The sequence below is a fragment of the Siphateles boraxobius genome, unplaced genomic scaffold (genome assembly GCF_051911475.1).
Source record: "Siphateles boraxobius isolate OS27281-9 unplaced genomic scaffold, OSU_SipBor_1 130, whole genome shotgun sequence".
NCBI lineage: Eukaryota > Metazoa > Chordata > Actinopteri > Cypriniformes > Leuciscidae > Siphateles > Siphateles boraxobius.
The window spans coordinates 21,089,464-21,106,408 of NW_027508734.1; the positions used below are offsets into that span (position 1 = coordinate 21,089,464).

Sequence of the window (16,945 nt, forward strand, 5' to 3'; positions counted from 1 at the left end):
GTGCACTAGGTTATTTTAAGTGATTGCAAATTTAAAATAATAAATTAACTCTGTATCTGCTATTAAATCAGTAGAAGCTGAAATAAGCTCAATTAAATTCATGGAAATGCTATAATAAAATGGTAGATAAGTTTTGCCTTGTTTATGAATTGTGAATTGAAATCATCATAAGCTTCTCATCTGGCTCTAAATGGAACAGACAGATTGAAGCTTTCTTTTTTTGGCTGACAACCATTTGGAAGACAAGTTGGCTCATATCCACCTCTCCACTGTCGTCAACCCGCTGCCAAATAGAAAGTTGTTTTTGTTCTTATGCCTTAAATCTGCCTTTTCTTAGAGGAGCGGGATTAGTTTTTGGGCTTGTGGTTTTCTCTTAGTGTGTGGTATCTAAAGGTCCTCTTTGAAGGTTGCTGCTTTAACACTGTTAAAAAGGGTCTATTTTTGTGAAAGTGTGAAAGTGACACGTGCTGTTTTAAGCTGTTTTTGACATTTCAATTTATTGGGCAGTCTGAAAAGGAGCAGAACACTTTCCAGGGAAATTCACACTGGTGACAAATGCACAAGGTGCCGGACCTTTTGAATATCTTACCATTTTGCACATGCTAGATTTGGACATTTTTGCTTTTATACACAGTAGTGAAAAATAACTATAAGCAACATCTTTAATCAGGTAACACAAATATTCCTCTGAATCAAACATTAAGAAAATAAACATGAAATCAGCAAAGATTGATAGTTTAAGTGTTTTTAGGGGAGAGGATTTCTTCATCGGAGCAAGCGTTATTATCATGCGTCCCAATAATATTATGTAGAAGCTTGCATTTGCTTGTCATAATGTGAAAACATCTGCCTGGATTAATCATGACGCAAGAGAAGCATAGTAATTGTTGTTTTCAGTGTCCCAAAGGCAGCTCATGCAGGGCAGTGGAAGCTGTTGATTGCCTTCGATTTGAGAAACTCTCTCTCTCTCATGTTGCCTGTCTCAGAACACCATCTATGGCAATTAAGGACCTCATTTTCTGAGCTAATGTAGTATCGATTTCATTTTTTTATTGTTATTTATTGTCTTACAGCAACATGAAGGCATTAGCTAATGTGTCCTCATTTGCATTATGATCTAATATGTAACTTGGATGTACATCCAACAACATCAGGAAGATTATGTGCTTCATGGAAACAGCGCAAATCTCTGTTATGTAATGTCAGATATGAAGAATCTCATCATAGACCGAGACAGATGCATAATTTGAGCGAAATTATTCATTAAAACAAGGCCTGAAAGAAATGGCTTTGGGTAAATGACATACCGAGTCATCAAGGACAGTGGATAGTGAATTTGTAAACATTTACATGGAGGCTATAATTACTAATGATTGATTATGACATTAGAAAGGATAAGAATAAGGCTTCGATTCGCACTTATTCCATGCTGATCTTTGTTAGTTTGCTCAGCTGATAAAGAATTGTTTTAAAATAAATTAAAACGATAGCATCATTTTCTAGATGAATTCCTCACACAATGAAAGCAACTATCTCTCTCTCGGGTGGGGTTTATGTGTGGTGATTTAGACCAGCGCTGCAGTGGAGCGCCCCCTGCTGTTCACTACATCTGCTCTTCAGGCTTCTGTTCTCTTCAGTCTCCGGGATGCAGTGTCGCTGCGGTGCACACTCTCTCTGTACCTCTGAAAACATAGGACTTCTATATATATACATCACAGCACCAAAGGTTATGCAGGTAGGCTGGTTTTCTGTGTTATCTTTTCGCCTCATCTAAATGTTAACTGCAGCGTGTTGATGCGGAATGAAGTGATGCGCTCGTGAAGGATACGGTAGGATTTCATCCTTTCGGTGCAACATCAAAGCCGCTGCCACAATCACGTACATGATGATAGTCGTTCTTTTAAAGTCATCCTTCTCCGCAATCTTTCAAAAAATTAAATCGTTGTTACATTAGAGGAGATGGAAATGGCGCGAACTTAAGGGGCGTCAGTTTGTTTCTTTTTTTATTTTATTATTGTATCCAACTCCTTTTCGTTTGAGAGCTTCTTTGCGGTGACTATTCATTTTCTCATTAAGGACCATAATTAACACGACGAAAAATATTGTTAAGGAAAAGTGGCAAGTCCTTAAAAAAGTTCGTGACAAATTAGTAGGCTAACGTTAGCACTGTAAAATGACTATTAGTCCCAGTTAAGTTTTGTTAATAGCTCCTATCTATCTATCTATCTATCTATCTATCTATCTATCTATCTATCTATCTATCTATCTATCTATCTATCTATCTATCTATCTGTCTGTCTGTCTAGCCTACTGTATCTATCGGTAGTTGACAAAATATTTTAATTGGTTTTAAATGTTTAAGCAGTTTACTAATTCATTATTTTAAAATAATATATATATATATATATATATATATATATATATATATATATATATATATATATATATATATAAATGATAAATATTACAATACTAATCAATAATTAATAGTAAAAATAATTGGTGATTTAGAGTAGTGGAAAGCTGAAAAGAAAAGGTCAAGATTAAATTTTCTTCATACAGCCCTTATGTAAATCTCGATGTCCATGGAAATGTCAGCCTATATTGAGAGATATTATTGTCATTCAGATTTTTTGTTGTTCACAATTAGAAGCATACCTGCTTGGTCAGTAGCCAGTGAAGTCTGATTAATTCCTCTGTTTGTACAGGGAATTTTGCATTCTATCCTGGTCTAAATCTTCTTTTTAGCAACTGACACATAAAATCATGATTAGAGGGTGAGATTCTAATTGTGGAATATAAACATAATGATGTCCCATCCTTCAGTTCTGGCTGATTTGCAGAGCGTATCATGATCATGGTAAATCAAGCATCAAATTCAAGCCTCAAGCTGGAAATCAAGCATCATGTTGCTGCTGCTGTAAAAGATGAGGATTTTGTCCAGAGAACAATAGCTGGTCCACTCCCCTGAACAAATCAATAAAACCATTAGGATTAGAAAATAATGTGCATATTCTAAAATATTTTTATATAATGACAGCATAGCAACATACAACTTAAATGAAAATGAATGATTATGCTGCTCATCTTTGTCTGAAATGTCTTTTGGGACTCTGAAAGGAACCATAAGGGGGGCAGTTTAGGAGTGGTAGGGAAGAGAGGGAGTCAGAATGAGTGTAAGAGAGGGAGTTTGAGTGCTTATGAAGGTGCATAATTCCTGAGTGTGATCCCAGTTGGTGATTCCGTCTCCACAACAGTCTCCTGCAGCTCTCTTGTCCAGGCAACCTGCTCTTACACACACACACACACACACACACACACCCACACACACTCGCTGCCCCGCCCCTCCTTTCAGATCCCTTATAGTTACGGTTCTATGCTGAAGGACAAACACTGTTTGCAGGAGCATGCTGAGTTGATATTTATGCATGAGTACAACATTTATAGATTGATCTTCTGCAAGAACTGGATAGATACATGACATACGTAGATGGAAAGAAAACCCCTGGTGAGGGTTGGGAGATTTTTGCAAAATAATGTTAAGTCTGTTATAATAACAGCTTTGATAATCAAGTCAAATCAAGTCAAGTCACCTTTATTACAATACAGCTTGTTTCAAAGCGACTTCACAGTATAATAAACAGGTGAATAACAATCATTGATGCAAACTTCATCAAACTTGAGACAAATTCTGTTTAAAATTCTGTTCTCCTCTCCAGAAGAAAATAGTGTCGCTATTCAGCTCAAGTCAGTTCAGTGTAAAGTTCATAATTTATGAAATTAGTTCAATACAACAACAAACATCTCTACAACAGACAATAGTGTCATTATTTGGCTCAAGTCAGTTCAGTGTTGATTCAGTTTGATAAGTGTCGATTTTGCAAAATTTGTCGATTCAGTAATTAAGTAGCTCTGAAAACAGTGGTGTCGTCATCCCGCTTTAATTAAGTTTAGTTTTGCTCTCATCCGATAGTGTCAGTGCAGTCAAATCGGCAATATTACAGTACTGAATATTAAGTGTATTTTCACATGATTTGCATGAAAATATCATAAAATTGAGTGCGATATACTGAATGTTTTGCTACAATTAACTTGTGTTTGCATCGGAATAGAAACAGTTTTGAAAGAAAATACAGATACAGTAGTGGTGAGATAGAAAGGGTGTGGGCAGGTCCTTTTTTATGGTGTTACTAATGTGAGTGTAAGCGTTTTTGTCCCGAGCTGTCTGGTTTAGCACTCGCTCTGATGTGATCCTGATGTGTGCGTGTGCGTGTGTGTGTGCGCGTGTGTGTGTGATAACCTCTGGCAATATGCCTGGGAATAGGAGGTCAAGGGTCAGAGAGGCATGTTCTCGCTCAGCTCAATTTAAAATCTATTGCTCACTATACATATACAAGTGAATATGTTCGGTCAGCTAGTCGTATTCACAGAAAAATCCCAGTAAGGATATTTACATGTATTCCACTTTATAAACACTACCACTGTTTTCTATTTTAATATGTTTTAAAATGTAATTCATTCCTGTGATGGTAAAGCTGAATTTTCAGCATCATTACTCCAGTCTTCAGTGTCACATGATCCTTCAGAAATCATTCTAATACGCTGATTTGTTATTCAAGTAACATTTCTTATCATAATCAATGGTGAAAATGGTTGTACTGCTAGTTTTGTGAAAACCATCATACTTTTTTGAATAGAATGTAAAAAAGAACAGAATTTATTTGAAATAGACTTATTTGTAACAATTAGGCTAAAGTCCTTTACTGTCACTTTTGATCAATTTAATGTATCCTTACAAAAAAATCTTACTGACTTCAAACTTTTGAATGGTAGTATATAATACAGAAATTAATATATCATATATAATATATAATTAATACATATTTTCTTATAAAATAAATATTTATGTACATTTGACTACCCACCACTGACAATGTGTTTTTTTTTTCATTGAGCTTAAAAACTTTCTAGGACTTACAGAAATAATATTAAAATTCTTGCCAGTGCTGTAGTGCCCTTAGCGTAGTGCACGAATTTGGGGCATGCTGGTATCCCTAGAGTATAGCATACATTAAGGATGAGTAATGGGAGTGTGCCGATGGCTTTGGCTTCAGAATGGTGTAAAAATACCATGCAGAAGAATGTGATTTCAAGTAAAGCCTTACTCACACAGGTACACTGGTGTCAATGATCTTATGCCCAGTTTCACAGACAAGGCTTAAGCCTAGTCCCAGACTAAAATACATGTTTGAGCTTAATCTTAAAATATGTACATAAGTAATGTTTTTTTCTAAGGCATGTTTAAAAAAAACTTCTTACATTACAGGCCTAGCCCTGGCTCAATCTAAGCCCTGTCTGTGAAACCAGGCCTTAGGCTAGTTATCTGGCCAGTATATGTGGTATCTTTTGAAGAATTTGTATTTTTAGGGGAGGAGAGTTCACAGATCAGAAGCTGTGTTTGTCTTAAGGTTTTGGCAGATATTGAGTTGTTTGTGCTCTGAAAGTGAAACATGAAAGTGAATTGAGATACATGACCTTCCGAAATAAACATGTTTTCCATAAAAAATCTCTATTCTAAGACACTGATTGTGAAGTGCCTTTCATCCTCTGTGATTTTAAAATGTTTTCTGTTTTTTCCATCATAAATAACATCTCCTATCAGCTTTACACTGCACACTGCCTTGAGATGAAACAGAGGTGTTTTATTGGACACAAGCCCTATAATGCTTTGCTTATGTGTCTTTTGATCAAGCTGTGGAATGATTCACATTGATGTTAAGCATATAGCTCAGTGACACTGACTATATGACTGAATCATCTGTTCCTTTTATGTTGCATTGATGTTTACTTTTGAAATAATCGAATATCCGAGCATGGTGACTTGTCAAGGTGCTTTCAAGCATATGCACAGTAAGTGAAAGCGGCTTGTTTGGCTTCCTATTAGCCCAGTATGAACTGAGAAGGCTTTTGTGTTTGTGTCTTTTGCCTCCTTTATCATCTTTCCTCCTTGTACATAAATGGCCATTTCATTCCTTTTGGGAAGCAGACAGTCCACCTTGAGATTGCATTACTCGGTTCTTTCATCTATTCGGTGCTTTTATCATCTTGTTTCTTATAAGAATATTGAATATTTTGCACTAAAGTGCGAGGTAAGAAAGGTCTTAAACCATTTTTTCCCTTATTTGCTGAGGTTGATCTGATTCAAGATTATGAAACAATACTGCTCTTGATGTTTTCGTTCATTACTTCTATGCTAGTCTGTGCGTTCTAATTATTTTCCCCTCTGGATATGTGTATCCTCACCCTGTATCTGATGGTGAATCACTTGCTGAATTGAGTTTTGGCATTCTAATCATACCTGCTTAGTCTTCTTTGCATCTCTGTATTTTATTAGCATAGCAAGTTAAAGGGGTCATGAACTGAGAATTACAATTTTCCTTGATTTTTTGACAGTTAAGAGTTTGTTATACGATAAAAAATACCCTGTAAGTTTCAAAATTCAAAACTTCCTTGTTATTCCAAAAACTGCTTTTATTGAAACCAAGAACAGAAAACGACAGGATCTAAAAAGTGGGGACTTGTGACATCACAAGGCTGCAAAAGACCGCCTTTGCAGAAGAATATCAACGCCTGCGTCTACCTCACCACGTTTTTGGCACCACCCACTGGAGCGTTAGTAAATAGAGACATGAGAACGAGAAAAGATCGACACGGGGTCAGTAGAGTGCCGAAGTTATGACGTCACTTTGTAGGCCAAAACGCGGAAGTGAGTTAGCATTTTAGCACTTTCAGTTCCCTCGCCCTAAAGTCTATGGGTTTTTTGAATGGGTTTTTGCTAAATCGCCTGAAATAAGGTCTGTGGTTAACAAAACCTCTAAATATTTTCACGTTTTGATCTATGACATAAAACACACCAGTTATAACCTGCTTGTGGTTTTTTAAACTTTATATAGGCTTCAAAATGTATACATTTTGGATTAACTTGTAAAGATTATCTTGATAGACAAAACGTGTAAGGGTCACAACTCTTTGTTGAACACAGATCTTATTTTTTGCGATTTTCTAAAAGTCTATGGGGAAAATGCATAGCTTTTCGATCGAGGGAACCCATGAGCCGCTAACTTCCGAGTTGTCCTACAAAGTGACGTCATACGTCTTATACGTAATATACGATTACCTTCTAAAGGATCCCTAATGCTAGGTTAGTGTTGTTGTTGTTTTTTTCAACAATGTGAATGTCTCAGCAGTGCATTATGTTTGTATTTGGTACATTTCCCTTTGGATTATTTGGTAGATTTTGGCGCAGGCTTTGCAAACAAACTTTTACGAAATGGATGTGCCAGCAACGCCACAAACATGTAAGTAACCATGTTTATTCTAATGCCTGATCTGTGATCAGTAATTTCCTATTTGTAATTATTTAAGTTCAGACAGATTATCTCTCAAAATCATTCAATACTGTTTGCATTAGTAAATCAAGCCAGTGACTAAACAATCAACTACACGTCGTTTCTCTTAGTAGGATGAAAATAATCTTATTTAAACTGTGATTAAATTACATACAGAAAGCGATCAAAGAAGGCTCCCTTTCTAATAGCCGCTGTCATTCACACAGCACGAGTTTATCTGGACACTTGCCAAAACTCGTTATGAAGTCCATGACGCTGTTACACTGAACAAATTGAAGAATGTGGAAATTGCGTTGCAATGAATGATGAGATCTCTTCATTCACGCGATCAACAGACTGTCTGTCATCTGCTCAATGCTCATCACTGCAACCTTTCATGTGATGGGAATAGATTTAAATATATGATCAATACTTTTCACGATTTGTTAATCCCGATAGCTGTAATAGTAAAAATGTAGTAAAAGTTTTCTAGAGAGTTCCACATGTAATACTAGCTATTTCCTTTCTCAAACATGTCAGCCAATCACAGCAGTTGGGATTTGGGTGGTTGACAAATAAGCCTGAAAAAAGTTTTTTTTTAAATTGAAAGATTAGGCTTAAAAAATATTGAGTTGTGTTGTACTGACTCTTGAATTTCCAAAAATATATGTGGTCTTTTAGATTTTGTATTGGAAATTGGATTTATTCTCCAGTTTTTTGCATTCGTGCCTAAAATTGTCATTGTGACAAAAATTATTCTGAAATGAAAATGGGATATACTCTCCCTAAGTAACTAACTTCACCATAAATCTTTATCATAACTATCTTAAGATTTAAAAACATTTTGTGCGGATTTGTTAGATTTTGTATTATTTTTCTAAATCATCTTGCAAAGTAAGACATCTCTCCTCAGCCTTTAAAGAAATTTTAGATTAATTATGTTAAACCCCATTATAAATCTATCAAAATGACTCTTGCTGATACTGTTCCATTGACTTTTTTCATGATTTATAACTAAAAATAATTTTTACTGTCACAATTCTGAATGTCACACCAAATTATATAGTGTCACACTATATGATGAACTGCAGCACACCACAATTTGTCAGTGCAAAAAAAATGTATTTATATGCATTCAACATTTAATTACTTCAATTCAGTTAACATTAATACGAATAAAAATCATCAATCATACTAACATCATTTTAAAACATTTTAAATGTTATTTAAGAAACTCAGAAATATGAGTAAATCAACCATCTCACGTCAAGAACATTCAACATGAACATTTTAAAATTAGAAGAGTAACAACAATTATAATTGTTAAACAGTAAAAATATTATCAATCTACAATTAGTCAAATGTTGGAGACATTTCAAATGATATCAAATAATTAAAGTGTTGTATAATTGTTCACATCATTTTTGGGTGAATTTCAGGTCGTCTCAACATGTGGAGAGAAGAGATTGGGGAAGAGGGGTTGAAGGGAATAAAAGTGTTTTTGACCTTCTGAAATTTATGAGGCTATGAATATAGTTATTTTTTGCAATTGGAGTTTTTGCAAAATGACGTGTTTCTATTAGGCATATTTTCAATTAGCTCAATTTGAAGGGTAATGGAAACACAGCTACTTCAAGTTGTATAAGACAAAAAACATCTCTATTGCAAACACCTCCACGTTGCTGTTGTTGTTTTTGGCATATACCCATAGAAACAAATGCAGATATTACACGAGACGACACAGGTCACACATTCTATTGTATTTATTTATTTATTTACTCATGTCCCGCCTCCTTGTTTCCTGTTATCACGCACCCTTGTTTAGTCCACCTCTCATTTCACTAATTGTATTCACCTGATCTTCATGTGCTCTGGTCCCTTTATATTGTGCCTCTTTCCTTCATGTCTTTGCTGGATTGGTTTGCGTATGCACTTTGTGGTTGTTTTTTGGTTTGTGCTCTTGAAATTATCCTAGTGTTTACACTGGTTTGTTATCCTATGCCCAGTGTCAGATTATTCTTGTTGCTATTTTGTTTTGCTTAGCTTTAGCACTTGTGCTTTATAATCTAGTTGGTGTTCTCTTTTGTTTTAATTTTATTTTTAGTTATTTTCTTTTTAGTTTAGTCTTAGTCTTTAGTCTTGCTTCTCTTTAGCTACTCCATCTTTTTATCGTAGTAGTTTTCATTAGTTTGCTTTTTATATATTAATTTCTCTACTTTTTGTTTCTCTAGTCGTTGATCTTATCAGTTTAGATTTGGTTATCTTTATTGTTGTTTTTTCTTGTCTCGAGTCTCGTCTTGTGTGTTCCTGCCCTGTATCCTGAGTTCCCTGGCCACTGTGTCTTAACTGCCTGACTGGTGCAGCTATCTAACCCCTGCATCGCGCCTCTGGTTCTGTGAGCCTCTACCTGTTGGCAAGACTGGTGTTACATCTGAGATCTACATTAAGCTACATGTTCCTGCCTGGTCTTTCCTTCAGAGCTGCCTCTATTGCACTCACGTTATCATCTTACTGACGGTCTCAGTGGTCATCCATCCTGCCTGTCGTCTGCCTGCCCTACGGTTTTAACTGTGGTTCACGCTTCACCCTCCCTGTTGTCTCAAGTCTATAGTCTTGTTAATAAAAACCCTTGTCTTATTTGCATCTGGGTCCTATATCTTGCAGAATCGTGACATAATTAGGTCTTAAAGGCATATACATGGTAAGAAATACAATATTTAAAGCGAGGTTAAAATCAGGCTTGGAAAAATGCCTTTTTATTTTTAAATTATGACAATTATGTATGTAAAAATCTTACCAACATTATAAGGGCACCCAAGGAAACATTATAATACAATGAAATAATCCAGTTCATGATCCCTTTAAGATTTACTCAGGTCAGTTTTAAGCTATTTCAGGCCAAGGGACACAAAACTGTTTTTAAGTCGTTCATGCATATGTTTTATTTAAAACATTTTATTTTGTCTGCATTTTTTATCAATCTCACAATCTTCTGATAAAACAACAGACTTCTCCAATCATTCAGTCAATGTAAACCTGCCTGTTTCTTACAATCTACTGCGAGCACACTTTCAGTTAACATCCAGTTAACATCCAATGGACAGAACCAAGACCCCGTCCTACATTGTTTTCTAAATGTTCGTTTATCTGTTTCACTCGAATGTATGTCTCAATATAAAAGAAAAGATACTCCGTTTAACAGCGATTTTAAGCCTGGCCATTCCTCTAGTGCCATAGTAATGAATTTACATACTTTTGTTAGGATGGTGACATGGTAAATTCATTACAATAATCATTTGTGCTGTATTTCATTTTTAACTGTACAGAAGTATAGTCACATACATGCACATATTTTCCACATATTTAAAGCATTTAGCATAACTTTAGCCTCTTAAATGTAGCTATGGTTGACATTCAATTAATATTGTATTTATTTTTTCTAAATTTGTAGATTAAACAATTATTGGTGGACCCCCTGTTGAAGACGTGTTTCCATATCTTGCCTCAAAACAGCTTTACAGACCAAGCGGAGCCAAAGGTCTGGGATAGCAGAATCACTCTTGCAGGCATCTATTTATTTAAGAGTCTGTCTGGAAATGATTAACTAGCAACATGATATTTTTGATAATATTTATAGGTCATTTAATAAAATAGTTTTAAAAAATCTGTTCATAGGTCAAGCATACCTGATACGATAACCGATAATTCTTTATATTTGAACGCCGATAACCTATGTATTGGCCGATTAATCTAAATCCAAATATTTATATACATTTTGAGAGACTGATTACAAAAACAAAAGTCTCACCATTAAAATCCATGTCCCAAGCACACAATTATAATGTTCTCTGTGTTGAAAATGCAGTCCCCTGAATTTAGTCTCAGATTGACTCATGTACCACAACCAGAAGAGCTCCATTCTGCCTTCCTATCACTTTTTGTGCTTATGTCAATAAGTGTCTATACTTGATAAACAAATATGAATAAATAAATAATTATTTTTGAGACGAGATAAGAGATGAGAGAATGGCCTGATGTGTCTTGTTTTTTGTGTGTTGTGAGTGTATTGTAGTGTTGTGCTTTACTGATGGAGGAAAGGCTGCACTCACCTGTTCTCTGTTTAGAGATGATGGTCTGTTGGATATTTGTGACGGGTCATTTGGGCTTCTGCTATAGCTGCCTGTGTTTACTGCAGTCTTGAAGGTCATGAAGGCTCATTCCTATTGGGACAACGGCACCTTAAATCTCTGCAGTGTCTGTTTTCAGCTATTCATATCCCGAGGGCTGACTCATCGACAGAATAAATGCGTATAGCTGTAGTCAGATCGAAGATTTATATTTATGTATGCCTAACTTCCCACCTACATTTAGAGTAGCACCGATGGATCGTCCTTGGAGTCATTTCCAGTTTGAGGAGTGGCAAAGTCTTGCCTGTAAAACACAAAGAGTGAAAATAATGCACCCCGACCAAGTATAGCTCTGTGAAAGGGTGATACATCTTTTCCCTTTATCTGCCGCACAGTTAGCCTCGCGCCATTTCAGATCCATGTACATTAGCATTTAAATGAGCTAACTTGATTTTACCCAGTTCAGGCTCCATTGTCTCCATTTGAATGAGTCCACACTCGGCGGACTGAATGGAATAAGATCAGACGATCCATTTACTCTTGCTCTCAGTCTTTAATAACATTGAGGATTCACTAGCTAACTAATGGGACCACAGGTGAAGAGCGAACAAATCTCCCTGTCACAATATCTGTTTTCATCCAGAACTATCTGGAAAGACCACAATCAGTTCCATTATCATTCCTACATTGTGGATTTATTGTACCAAAATCAAGATCGTGGAGGCAAAGTACCACCCAACGTGAAGCATGTGTGCATTCAAAATCGTGCATTCAAATCATTTACTGCACAGCTAGCCATGGGTTGAGGAGATTCCCCCTTCCATATAAAGCACTTTGAGTACCCAGAAAAGCACTATAAATGTAACGAATTATTAATTATCCTGGTTACATCGTGATCATTTGTTAGCATTGACAACTTAAATCTGTTCTTGATGTTTGTAGCGCAATATTTGATGGATTTGAAGGATTATTTTCATCAGTTACGGCTATCTAGCATTATCTACTATCTAGCATTCTACCCACTTTGAATCAGACACAAACAGTGCTCAAAGTATGCTGGTACACACATCTATATATTCATCTGTAGTGTACCCTCACTTCTCACATGCTGCTGTACTCTGACCACCCACAGCATCCCCCCCACCGAAAAACCTAAAAACATTTAATGCAAAGCCTTGATCAAGTGAAGTGTGCATTTCTTTATATGAAAACCAATATAACATTTAAAAAAAATAGCTAATCTAATAATAATAAAAATAATAGAAAACACTCAAACAACAAATAATCAACTTGACTAAAAAATCGTGACTCTTAAGCCCATTGTATCATGACATTATTTTTGCAAAAAGACCCGGAAAACAAAATTAAGATGATTCATATGAATAGTATCTTTACTCATTTGTAAGTCGCTTTGGATAAAAGCGTCTGCTAAATGATTAAATGTAAATGTACTTTGACAAATGCCCAAAAAAACTTATTAGCTCTCAAAATTTATAATCTTTATTAATAAATATAACGCATACAGTAAGTTCATCGCAAAGCCCATTTGCAACACCCAATCCGAAAAGTAATCGGGGTAAAAAAATCTGTAAAACCAAGTATGACAACAAATTCAAACTTAAATAGTGAAATGAGAAAGACGTGCACAGATTCAATATTTTTTTAGCAGATAAACACTTAATATATAAATTAGTTCACCACATCATGACAGAAATATTACAGACAAGACAACTAACCGTGTTTTCCATCATGCTCGTTCTGTTGTCAAATATCTTATTGCCTTAAATGCACATTTCACTTGTTCATGGCTTTGCATTGATTGAATACATATACTTGACATTAAATGTATAAACTCTTTAAGTAGCTACTATTTGTAACAACATGAATATGAAGGAAATAATATTATCACATAATACAGTCAAATTGGAAACATTTTACAATACGGTTACACATTTATTTAAATTTCAAAACTAAAAAGTTAAAAGTATGTTCTCACTAGCCTAATTAGTTTATGCAGTATGAACTAAAAACAAAGTAGTGTTTGTATTAACCATTAACATAATAATAATAAAAAAATTGTTCATTGTTGTTCTTTGTACATCATGATATCTTATTCATGTACAGTATGAACAGAAAAGTGACTGTATTTAAAAGTATTGTTAAATATTTAGATATCAATTCGATAATCCAAAATCCATGTGAAAATAGCTCATATATAATAAAAGAAGAACATTACATGTATAGTTAGCACAAATCTATTAACTGTATAAGCTCCGCCCCTCACTTCCGTCCTGTGGCTTCTGGTCTGAAACTGCTGGCACTGTGGTTCTGCAGCTAGATATATCTCGTTTATCTCAAGGGAATATGCTTGTATGCTATTCCCAACATAAAATCCAACATTGGCATCTGTCATCTTGTCAGAAGTGTGTGTATGTGTGTGAGCATGAAAGCCAAGGTCACTAGATGGTCTGCAGATGCTGTGTTTTCTATCTGCTGTTTTTCCCCTACAGTTATATCATTATTAGCACTCAAGCTAACATGGGATTGATCATTAGCTATCCAGTTTCTCTGAGAGACTGCATTCTATTAGCATTTAGATGAGGCAGGGATTTTAGTTTGCCTCAACATACCACTCAGCATATGCAGCTGCTGCCAGCACTTGGTGTATAAAGATGTTTAGACCTGCATAAATGCTTGTACAACTGTGGTATGAAATTAAGACTTCATATATATTTAATATAGTACTAGATATAAAGTCATATTCATATAAATAGATATGCAGCATTAAAGGTGCTCTAAGCGATGTCGGGTGACATCACTTCTTGTTGACTTTCGAAGTATTGTCAAACAAAACGGAGGCTAGCAAGACCCTCCCTCCTCCTCATCCGCGCACTAACCCCCCAAACCCCTCCCCAAAATCCTTCTTGTCGGTTATTGGCTGGAACAGTTTGTTATGTTTCGTGGTGCGGGTTAGCCCAGTTTGTTTTTGTTGCCGTTTGTCTGCAGAGATCGTGTTTTTTTACAGTGTGTTCAGGGGACAGGCAGCTAGCGGATAGTGAGGAGATGTTTGCTGTATGTGACTAAAAATGTTTTGGACTAAAAAACGTGTGACATCGTTTAGAGCACCTTTAAACACACATCACATTTACTATACATGTCATTCATTAATCATTGTGAAATACTTTTAAAGAATTCACGATTTAAAAAAAATCTTTAGACATTCATGACTGATGTTACTATTACACTCTCTCGTATTGTGCATATACTGTGCATACATTTTGTTCTGTTTTCTCAAAGACTCTTCGTAGTAATAGTTTAATAAAGGAATAGTTCGCCCAAAAATTAAAGTTCTGTCATAATTTACTCACTTTCATTTCACTCCAAACCTGTATGTCTACTGTAGAACATAAATAAGATACTTTGTTCTTACAATGAAAGTCAGAGGTCACCAAAACCAACATTCTTCAAAATATATTTGTGTTCAGCAGAAGAAAGAAAAAGTTATACATGTTTGGAAGTTGGAACTGCATGAGGGTGAGTAAATAATGACAGAATTTCTAGTTTTAGGTGAACTCTCCTTGGATTACTCGATTCTCATTGATCAATTGTGCTATTTAGTGGTATAATATCAGTACGTTAACTGTTGTCGTACGCTGATATACGCTGTATATCAGAGATCAGCTGTGTAACTGAAAACAGCAGAGGACTTAACTAGTCTTATTGTAATGTTGTTGTAGTGTTCGTCTTGTTTTTTGTTTGTAGGCTGATTGTTTTGTACATTGTTACAGATTTTTTTTAGCAGAAGCTTTAAAACAATAAACAGGTACAGTGTGTGTGTGTGTGTGTGTGTGTGTGTGTGTGTGTGTGTGTGTGTGTGTGTGTGTGTGTGTGTGTGTGTGTGTCCCTTACATAAACACAGTGTAAGCTTCCACAAACTGATGCAGTTCAGTCCTGTTTCAAACAGCGTTGCTAAATGTGTTTCAATCATTAGAAGAACTCAAAGTCTTTTGGGATAATTACACAAGGTAGAAGTAGAAAGATGGAAAAGGAATATGAGAATATGGTGGGGAAAATGAATATACTACTTGTTTTAAAAGGTTTCTTTTGGGTATTACATCTCACATGTAGCATCTGGTCTGTGTGAGTTAAAATTTTAGTGATTTGGTTTCAAGAAGGCTGTGTGTTCATCAGTGTGTGTGGGTCAGATTTTGCCTGCGTTGTAGGGTCCAGCCAGCAGTCCCTAAAAAGAAAATGCTTTAATAAGCATATTAAACTTAAAAGTTACTTGGTGTAACTGAATGTTGTCAGGTTGATTAAGTCATATTAAATTCTGCTTTTTTTTCTTGAATAACTCTTCGTTGCTCAGTGTGATTAAGCTTTAGCCTCTTTTAGCTTCTGTCACAGAGCATGAGACATTTTCTGAATATGTCTGCTATAAAATTATGACCATAAACATAAATTTAGCCATTGCTATTAATTTCAGGGTCTGCTGTGTCATTTTCAGCTAACACGGGAAGAAGCAAACTGAAAGAAGCCTGGAAATAAATGTATGTGATAGTGGTCGACCGATATATCGCCACGGCCGATAAGTTTTTTCTGATTGGCCGATGTGTTGGAAGCGGGACTTTTATTTTGACGGCGGTGCAGACTTTTATTTTGACCCGCGGCACTGAGAACCATGTATGTATCGCTGCAGCCCGGAGACCTGCAGGTGGGAGGAGCTCACGCCGCAAGTGGGAGGAGCTTATGCCGCAAGTAGAAGTAGGAGGGATTTCACAAATGTGCAAGTAGGAGGAGTTTACGCCGCAAGTGGGAGGAGCTTATGCCGCAAGTAGAAGTAGGAGGGATTTCACAAATGTGCAAGTAGGAGGAGTTTACGCCGCAAGTGGGAGGAGCTTATGCGGAAATCCCCATCAGTCATTGCCGAGGACAGCGGTGAATGAGTATGGCAGAAAGTAGCGACAGTAATGAAAATAAACGATCAAATATTACGTTCCTCATCATGGTCTGCTTTCTTACAGCTTTGTTATTATTGTGTGTGTCCAATACCACTCACTGTCAATGATGTAGTCACGTCTTTACATCTTTTACCATACTTAAAGTGATGGTGTTTTAAATTCATCATGCTGTAGGCCTTATTCAAGCATATTTCTGAATATAAGCTACATATTCTACAGTATCAAGTAAATTAACATATTAAAATGTGATGCAATTGGACTCAGTGAAGTGAATGTGTAAATACATGAAAAACATTTGGCTAAAGTAAAATAAATAAAAAGTTACCATCCATCTTTACTGCATAATTTTTTTTAAATAGCAGACTAATGTTCTTCTGAACGTGTTACACATATATTACATTGAAAAAAATAATTTATCCACCCTGAGATTTAAATCAATAAAATCATGTACAAGTCACTCAGAATTGATTGC

General features: G+C 35.7%; 1 protein-coding gene across 7 annotated transcripts in view; it reads left to right on the forward strand.

The window, feature by feature from the left end:
• The first annotated feature begins 1,194 nt into the window (after positions 1-1,194).
• apba2b (amyloid beta (A4) precursor protein-binding, family A, member 2b) overlaps positions 1,195-16,945 on the forward strand; it is a 95,804-nt gene continuing 80,053 nt past the window's right edge. For 5 of the 7 annotated variants that reach the window (XM_077228599.1, XM_077228600.1, XM_077228605.1 and 2 more), the window contains exon 1: positions 1,604-1,735. The gene's annotated coding sequence lies outside the window, so the exon portion shown is untranslated. Of the gene's footprint in view, positions 1,736-16,945 lie in introns of all 7 variants that reach the window. The other 2 variants (XM_077228601.1, XM_077228603.1) reach the window with 2 other exon arrangements.